The sequence below is a fragment of the Poecilia reticulata genome, linkage group LG10 (genome assembly GCF_000633615.1).
Source record: "Poecilia reticulata strain Guanapo linkage group LG10, Guppy_female_1.0+MT, whole genome shotgun sequence".
NCBI lineage: Eukaryota > Metazoa > Chordata > Actinopteri > Cyprinodontiformes > Poeciliidae > Poecilia > Poecilia reticulata.
Window position 1 is genome coordinate 6,668,291 of NC_024340.1, and position 9,703 is coordinate 6,677,993.

The window sequence follows — 9,703 nt, forward strand, 5'->3', positions numbered from 1 at the left end:
TATCTTCACAAGGACTTTGCATCGACATCTATTCATTTTTTTTTCATTTCTATGGCCTTACCCTAAACCTAGCTGAAACTCAATTTACACCTTAGTACAAATGCCATCAAAAAACAGCAATTCTTCTTGTGCACGGCCATCTTAGCGCTGTTTGTTATGGTTGTGGATGCACTGCTTAATGTGCTTAACCAAAGAAACAGTTCATCTGTGACCATGCTAACTAGCCTTAGCATTCATGGTAAGCTCCATTGTAGGGGATCTAGCTTTAGCATAGCAGAGAGAAAGGGAGAGGGTGTGAGACTTTTAAAAAAGTTAACCTGTCTCTTTAAGAAGCTCCTGCTCTTTCTGAAACTCCGTCTTCAGGAAGTCATCACAACATGGCTGCTCTATTAACCCTTTAACAAAATTTTTTTTACCAGCGTTTCACTAGGAAGTAGCTCCTATGTTAAGTTCAGCAGATGAGCAGTTCCTCCAGATGAGCAGTRATTTAATGATTTAAATGTGAAAAGGAAGTAATTAAAAGCATAATATGTCCACTTTAATGGTAAAATACACAAAACAACTTTATTTTCCTATTTTTTTGAGTTGCACCTAATTGACATTTGGCTAGCTGAGGAACTTTAGGTTACCAGTAACTTTTGCATCCCTAAAATGGGAAAAAAATATGTACAAATTGGTGAATAAATGTAAATATCCCTGTGCGCATCAGATTATACTTCAGTTACAATGCATGTGGATATAAAGACTCCCATGACCCAGAAAGATTAGGGTGTTTTTTTTTGGGAGCTCAGATTGTTCCCAGGCACCGCAGGATTCATGATGATAGCTGTTTATATCACAGAGCCACCAAGTCATCTTCTACCTGAGGGGAGTTTGCCTGGAGTAAAGGTTAAATTGAAAACGTTGTGTGGTAATATGAGGAGCGCTGAGGTGTTGACTCTGCACATCAAAGCTACACATTTATGTCCACCAAGTGCTTTAGTTAAAGCAGCACTGAGTGGGTCAAAGAAAAAAAAAAGGTCAAACGTGTTAAGGACTGGCTGGACCTTTCTGAAATTATTTTATTTCTGTAGCTGCTATCCCACAGGTATAAAATACGTCGCCATGTTTTTTAACAAATTTGATAGAAGCCTTTTACGGCCTCTGTATTTAAATCGAGTGTGTGTGTAGTGCTAAAGATTCTGCCTCTCTCTGATTTATTCTGTTCTTGCTTTTGATACGTCACATCTCAATCTGACTAATTATAGCTTCCATAAACCTGGATAAATTCAACAAGCAGATTTCAAGCAATTCATTCTTTTCTTAAGCTGTACATTTTTCTATAACTTTTCTTCCCTTTGTAGAAAAGACTGCTCTGGATAAGTTTTTATTCCCTTCTTAATAACTATTCAGGTTATTGATGGATGACCTGAAAAAATCAGGTGGAGTCCTTTAGAGGGCATAAGGGTTTGTAAAAATATTTAGGATGAAGGAGTATGAAGGCATCGGCCAATTATGAAATGTACAAAAGAAGATAAACACAATGTTCCCAACACAACAGCTTCCTTCAGGGTCATCCATGACAAATCATATCCATGAACCATTTCCACTGCTTTCATCATTGCCTAATGACTGGTTTCTAACTTATCCTTCATGCATGAGAACTGCAATGTTTTCCTAAACAGTTTTACCATCGAGGAGACTTTCTGTGGGAAAAATACCAATGAACCAGTCGATGCAAACTAAACTGTAAAACCAGGTAGTTCTTTTTCCCTCGGTTCTCTACTGAAAGAGTTCAGATGCTAAATCAAATTCAATTCTCTTCAAGCACGGGTCAATGAAGTACAGTTGCAGATTCAACAAGTGTTTAATTTTACCAATAAATTTGATGCCACTTGGTCCAGTTTGGTTGATTGAAAACAAAAGCCAACATACTAATGGCTTTGCTCCGACGGTATGCTTAAAAGACAGAAGAACGATTTTCAAAGGAAGCAGAGGAGACGGCGCGTCAGGCGACGATAATTAATCACGGTCAAAGGAGGAAGGGAGAGCAAGAGAGATGAAGAGTGGAGAGAGAGAGTGACGGGGGCGCTGCAAAAAATAAGGAGAGGAAAGAGGCGGAAACGAGGAGAACGAAGCGAGGGAGGGAGGTTACGTGAAGAGATGAGAAAAAGATAATGGTAAGATTAAAAAGAAGACTGATACTGTGAGGCGATGATTAATCTTAGGGAAGGGATGCAAAGATAAGGGGGAGAGCAGCAATAAGGTCATTTATTGACATGATTAATTTACCAAAAAATTATCCTGCACTGATACTAAAGGCGTGCAAAATAATAACCTCTTGTCTGAAAATTATTAATTAAAAAAAAGGGGGGCCACAATAAATCATTTCAGAAGTTTTTTTTAACATTTATCGTGTAATTTATCCCGAGTTTAAGTAGGCATACACTTAAAGCGTAAATGAATCAATCTGGTGCCAACTGATAGAAACACATCAGTTGGTGTTGGTGCTTGTTAGTCCGTGTCTAGACAAACGGTGGCTGTGTTTCCATTAGCCATAGAATTGTCCAAATTGAAATTGTGAAAATAAATTTGCTTAATGGAAACACAGCAATAAAAAAAAAACTACATTATTAGATTAAATGTTTTTGTTCTAGGACGGGTGGGCAATCCTGGTCCTGGAGGGCCGGTGCCGGTGTCCTGCATATCTTAAGATGTCTCCCTGGTCCAACATACTTGAATCCAACAGCTGAATCACCTCCTAAGTGCAGTCAGGTTCTCCAGAGTCCTGCTAACAACCTTATTATTTGACTCAGGTGTGTTGAAGACACACACACCTAAAAGTTGCAGGAGACCGGCCCTTGAGGCCTGGAGTTGCCCATCCCTAGAATGAGGTGGGGTTTGTTCAGCCATATCGAGATAGATGTATTCTGCAAAACTACCATGGAAACACTTTTTGCTTCATATGAGTCACGTGATCTACAGTCGGATGTTACTACTGGTGGAAGCAACAAAGAAGATGACAGGAAGATGATGATTTTTTTGTTTTTTTCCAGACAACGTTCAGCCGGCTTCATCTCACAGCGTCACGCAGTTCATAAAAAGTTGAGTTATTCAATCATGTTGAATCCATCAATCTTATGTAAAATCACCAACTACAATTTCTCTTGAGAGGTCGTGTAGCCACTCCAAAGTAGGCGGGGCTTATCACTCCAATGCCTGAATAAGACGCTGACGTCTCCTCTGATTGGCTAATAGATGATGAGCGCTAGCACCACGGCTGAATTATGATTATATCTCAGGTAACTGTTTACATACGTCGCTGCCATGATTTTTAGTGAATTATCACGTGAACAAACTTATTTATGTGGTTTTAACTTTATTTATTAATAGAAGCACCACAATTGTAAAATAGTTTTTTTTTGTTCAGCAGAACAACCTTCTAAAAATTCTAAATAAACCAACCAAAAACAATGAATAAAAGGAGAAGGAAATCCAGTTGCAACAGAAACCATAAATAAAATGCATTATGAAATCCCTGTGAACAAAAATACCCCTCAAAATCTTTTGTCAGAACGGAAATAATCAAGCTCATTATAAGGCACACCTAAAAACCTTCAATTTCCTCAAAAGCCGACAGTGCGCCTTATAATCCGGTGCGCCTTATATATGGACCAATATTGAACCACAACAGGTCTAGCAACTACGGTAAGCAGCCGCCGACTTTATTTTCTCCCGTAGAAGAAGAAGTGCGCATGCATGCTAGGGTAGTTGTCAGAACGCTGGTTTGTTAATAAAGTTTGATAATACATTTAAAACCAGGGGGGGGGGAAGAGAGACAGAGACTGCGGCGGCAGCGTGTCGGTTGGTCTGTCTTACCCAGAAAGCAGTTGGGCACAATATCGCAACACCAACTCCGTGAGTGAAACAACGACTGGGGCAGCCTACCATGTAAAGTACTCGGGGACCACTTCTTTATAAATGTGGATGCGTAATAATAGAGTATGAAGCAAATTGGCAACCCAAACTGAAGCGTCTATAGTATGCGCCTTATAATGCCTTATATATGAAAAAAGTTTTAAAATAGGCCATTCATTGAAGGTGCACCGTATAGTGCGGAAAATACAGTAATGTTTAATGTTTCATTCCTGTCTGCCAACAAACAAAGCTAACCTCACCCTGTCAAACTGCAGGATTCAGTAAAGAATAATAATAAAAAAAAACAATGTTAATGTCTATAACTCACCACATCTCAGTTAGAAACTTTTTTTTTTCTTGTCATGAGTGAACAATAATAGCTTGTTTGGAAAGTTTTTTCTCTTAAAAAAAACTAAATTGTAGCTGAGTGGAAGTTGGTAAGCTGGTTTTAAGCCAGAGTTCAACATTTTGATAAAATGAAGTTGAGTATTTCAATAACTGGATGTCGACTTGATAGCGGAGAGCTGAAGATTTGGGCCTGAACCTTCAGCCTGATAGGTGAAGCTCTCTGAAATCGGTCAATGCAAAAGGATAATTTACCCACCACAGCAGCAAATCTACAACAGAGTTACTGAAAAAGAGAGGAAAAAAAAAATCAAGGTGGCGCAATGGCCTTATTAAAGTCCAATACTGAACCCAATTCAAATGCCATGGCAGGACCTTGGGACAGCTGTGCTTTCATAAATGCCCAGAAACAGAAATGAGTTCCCCTACGACACGCGGAAACCTGATGAGGTCAGACAGAAGGCCATTACTTTAAGGTTTTGATCTAAAGATGGTTCTTCAAGGTAAAGAATAATGGAATGTAGATTGTTTTTTTTCAGAAACTCAGACAATGAATATCCTGTATTGTTGTGTAGCAATCTAACTCTACTCCCTATGTTAAATATAGGATTGTAATTTATGAATAATCAGATTAATAACAGTTAATTGATCTAAACCAGGATATTTCCCCAGATTTCAGTCTGGAGATTTTATGTTTACACTGCAAAAATATTTAAACTTTTGCTCTTAAATCATGGATGTGTTGAGTTTTCAAGGATGTACTGTTTAAAAAAGAAAGAACAAGTTGGGTGGTTTTTTTGCTGACCCAAAAGTACCTAAATATTTCGTCAACTTCTAAAAACGTTGCTCACGCACTTCTCAAAATATCAGAGCATACTATTTGACCTACAGTACATCACCCAAGGAATTAAAACATGACTGCGCAAACTGTCACAACAAAATCCTTTCAGATCCTGTGAACAAACTCGAAAGGTAAACGGTCTTTCAGTGGATGTTTTAGGCGCAAGTTCTCTTAGAAGTCACTGATGCAGACGGGTGTGTTCTTCACTTTAACAAAAACATCAATCAGGTCTTATAGGAAAACTATGAACATCTATTAAAAAAAGAAGAAGCTCTGAACATATAAAGAATTCAGTTTTAAAACTGTGATTGACACGCCAGTCTTTATAGAGTTTGAGTGCGAGACAGAAACAAAAAGCGTCGCAGATCTTTTGATTGAGTCATGAGACTTTGTGTGTGTGGAGTGGCACATTACTTTCTATCCAGTCTCGTGGTGGAAGAAACTATAAAGTTATTACCCATACTGCATTTCTGTGTTGGCCTGAGTTATCAGACAGTGTCTGCGTTTCCATTACAAATGTGTGCAAAACGTCGTAAATGTATCGCTAAAGTCGAAAAAACACAAATTCACAACCGAGGTGTTTCCATTACATAAGAATTGCAGTTAGAATCAAGTTTGTTCGAGCAGTAAGTGGTTAAAAAACATGACGAGCCATCATCCTCCAACTACTTCCTGTCGTTGTCTTTGTGGTTTGCGCCAGTGGCAGCGTCCGGTTATTAATGTGCAAAAAAGACACTGCATGAAAAGTGGGATTTTTGACCCTGTATTCTGACGCGAACGCAGCTCGACAGATACCGACAGCAATCGACAGTTTGCATTCTCACGACTCACGGGAGTCGAAATCTGTCAATTGCAGAATCCCAGGAGGGGGGAGTGGAGGTGCAGGGGAGCGGGACATGTTAATGACTCTACTTAGCATACGAATAGCCTAGCACAGTGTTTCTCAAACTTTTCTGGGCCAGCGCCCCTTAGCCTTTATCCAGGTCCCTCACCGCCCCCCAATAAAGAATTTGCAGGCTAATTTGCACTGACTATTATTTTATTAATATTACTATCACTATTGTAGATGTTTTGATTTTTATGCTTGTTTCTGTATTTATCATCAAAAATAATTTCCCAGAGAACAAAAAAGCCATGGGAATAGAAATTATTTTCACAGGTGTCTACAAAAAATGCAATGAACATTCAAGTTAAAATCTGTAGGCGTAACTGCGGCCAGTCAGAGTGGAAAAAATATTCTTATTTTGTGCCATTTTCTAGTTGTTAAATATTGCACAAAATGAGCAGATAAAAGATGTACAACATGCCAGTTAAACTTTGAACTATTTGCAAAATGACTGAGCTCTGAAACATTAAAACATGGATAGAACTGTAACTACATTAATCATAGCTCTTCTTCTCTTCAGTGTTTCTGTCGGTTTCTTGTGGTGCAGCTCTGTGCTGCCTTCAGGACAATGGGACATCAGAGTATTTTCCATAAAATTTCTCCCACATGGCATTTATTGTGCAAACCAGAGCTTTCAGTGGAAAAACAAAAGTTCCAGGTCCTTTTAATGTCATACAAATATGAGACAGAAACATGGATTATATCTTTATATAGATCTGTCTATTGATTTATAGATTAATATAGTTTTACTGGACAGAAATTACAAAGAACAAATCTGGTTATTAATCAAATTCTAATGAGTCAAATTCAAAGTGTCATAGAGTCATCAGCCTCATGACATTAACACTGACATGAAAAATAATACTGAAGAAATGAATATATCAAAATCTAATTAAAAACATAAATAAATGATAAGTTATTTACTGTTATGGTCTGTAAGATATATTTATTCTCAGTATTAGATGTGGTCTCAACAGACCAATGACATTTCAACAATATTATTTTACCTTTTATCTGGAAATAGTGTCTGTTTATTCTTGCCATACAGTCCTCTATATTAATTATTGCTCAAAAGTCTTGCCATACCAGTTTATTCCTCTGTATTTACTTTGGTTTCTTAGTTTATTCTTGCATTTTGTTCATTCATCTCCATTTAGTTTCATTTGATTAGTATTATCTTCTCTTGGTTTATTGTTATGTCCACTTTAGTTTCTTTCCTGTTGAATAAGAGCTACCATTCATACAGTTGCAGCCATGCATGTTTTAATGTTACGAAATAGTTTTAGCAAGTTGTTCAAAGTCTAAAGAGGGGCATTTAAGGTGTAAAGTTTACCTTCGACCAAACGCCCCCCAAAGGCATCCCAGCGCCCCCCTTTTGTAAAAATGTCCGCCAGCGCCCCCTGGGGGGCGGTACCGCCCACGTTGAGAACGGCTAGCCTAGCATATGCAAAGGCGCTTCAGCAGACTCATGTGGATTCTCAGTCATTGGATGAAAAACAATGACATCACACTTCATCGTTAACATGCAATTGGTTGGTTGATGCTTGTCCATTGGATAGCACTTATATATTTATAAATAAACCCCGCCCCAATCATTATTATTTTTAATGCTGTATTTTTAAAAAATCCATATAAAAAATAAATGCTGTATTAAAATATATTCATTTGATAGTTTATATGCAACATGTTCATATATGAGGAACATAAAAGAGGCACAGAAGTTTCTTTTTTATTTTTATTTTTTTTTACTGTTTGCACACAAAATAAGACCTAAATGCTTTCCATTTCTGGACCATCTGGCCGTGTTTCTTCTTGTCCAAATATGATCCAACATTATGTTGCGTTCAGGACAGGCCCGACGTCTCTCCTGTAGCGTAGACCTGACGTTTCTCCTGTAGTGTAAACCTGACGTCTCTTCCTATCTTGTAGTCCAGATGTCACTGAGCTCCTGGTTGGAGGAACTTGGGGTCCATCCTGACACCCCCTCATAGCCGCCATCCTCCCATAATGCCACCTCCTCTGCTGCCAGTACTCTCTGCATTCCTCCATCAGCTGTTAACACAGAACAGACAATCATTATGAGCTACAGGCATTTTTTAGTCATTATGAAACTACAGTGAAATTGTTTGGCAACTTCCAGCTTAGTATGCACACATAAGACATTAAAACGAAAAAACAAAACACATTATATTAATACATTTTTGCAGAAAATAAAAACTTAAATGAAAAAGAGAAAACACTTGGAAACAATTGGAAGAAAAAAATAATTAAAAGCAGTTGGTAATAAATAGTATAACATAATTTAACAAACTCTGAGGCAGATAATTAGCTTTGATGGATTTTAATAAATCACAGTACTTTAATCATTCAATGAATTGGGACATCTCTAGATTAGTAATAAATCGTACCTGCTTCTTTCTTTAGCTACAACTGGATGACTGGCAGTAGGTCCTTGATGCAGCTGGAAAACATTTTTGTGCATTGTCAATACATAGCATAATTACATTATGTACATAAACAATATTGAAGCATAAAATATCATCAACATTCTAAAATAGTAGATACTCACACACAGCTGCATCTCTGTCCTCATCACAGACATCAGAACTTTCCAGAAGAGTGACACAAATGTGACTCTTATTCTGTGGAGTCTGTGGAAATAAATGTAAAATTAAAAAAAAATATTGTAGCAAATATATCGCTTTCTCAAAAATACTTAAGTAAATAAGTTAAAATTATTCTCAACCAGCCATTGCACAATCGGGACTCAACGCAGTGAGTGTACATAATGCATACCGGCTTCGTCCTGTTTATGTGTCTCCGTCCGCCATGTTGTCGACCTCTACTGCTTTCCACACTCTGCCTTGCTGTACTGTGTTATAACAAAATAAATAAAATGACCGGAAGATCAGTTTCCTTACAAATATGCGAGTGTTCACTATTCACTACATGTGAAATCATAACTTACTGAATGTCTGTTCGTCCTGGTGGACTCCGTAAGAGCGCCTCGGCACCGTGGTCTGAGGCCTGGCTGGTAAGGCTTGGTCACTTTTCAGATCTGAAAAAAAAAAAAAAAGATGCGAGTATTTTTAAGAGTTTAGAACATCACATGTAATAAAAAAATTACAATACGAAATCTCACCCTACACTTGTTTTGGCATTATGAAAACGACAGACCGCTTTCTGTAAGAAACAAACAAAGCAACTCGCCTCGCTGCACGTGCTATTCATAAAAGCTTTGTTACCGTGAGTTCGGTCTTGTTGGACCGCCGCGGTGTCATCTGTCGTTTTCCGCCGGAACATTGCTTAATATCAAAACGATACTAAAAAAGTAACTCCGTGAAGTAGTACCATTTCCACCATTAGCACCGGTGCAAATCTTCCTCTGGAGTTTAATGGCGGCTGCTTGACCAACCATGAAAGCCCATTACTGCCACCACCTGGACTGGAGTGTTAAATGAAAGTTGACAGAAAAAAAAAATACATTCTAAAAAGTTATTTTTTTTTTCAAAAGTTACGTGACAGTATATTTTATTTTTATTATAATTAATTGCTAAAATGCTTTTAAATGTGTAGATGTTTATTTACTCAATTCTACTTTGAGCTCTCTCCTTTTTAGTTTATACAGAATATAATGATTTATCATCTGTGAGTTATATATAGTGCTTAACTAACAAAACTTTTAAAAAAAGAATACAAATGTTTATACTCTATCTAGGTATCACACACTTTCA

At 37.6% G+C, this 9,703-nt stretch overlaps 1 long non-coding RNA gene across 2 annotated transcripts; it reads right to left on the reverse strand.

Annotated features, from left to right (window-relative positions):
- Nucleotides 1-7,717: 7,717 nt before the first annotated feature.
- Nucleotides 7,718-9,319, reverse strand: LOC103471020 (uncharacterized). 2 transcript variants are annotated; one of them, XR_534571.2, is made up of 6 exons: nt 9,215-9,319; nt 8,938-9,027; nt 8,766-8,841; nt 8,539-8,620; nt 8,378-8,430; nt 7,718-8,021 (listed from the first exon to the last, which is right to left on the reverse strand). It is a non-coding gene; the product is annotated as an uncharacterized LOC103471020 (long non-coding RNA). The 2 variants fall into 2 exon arrangements; XR_001776984.1 differs by having other exon boundaries at nt 8,938-9,319.
- Nucleotides 9,320-9,703: the final 384 nt, after the last annotated feature.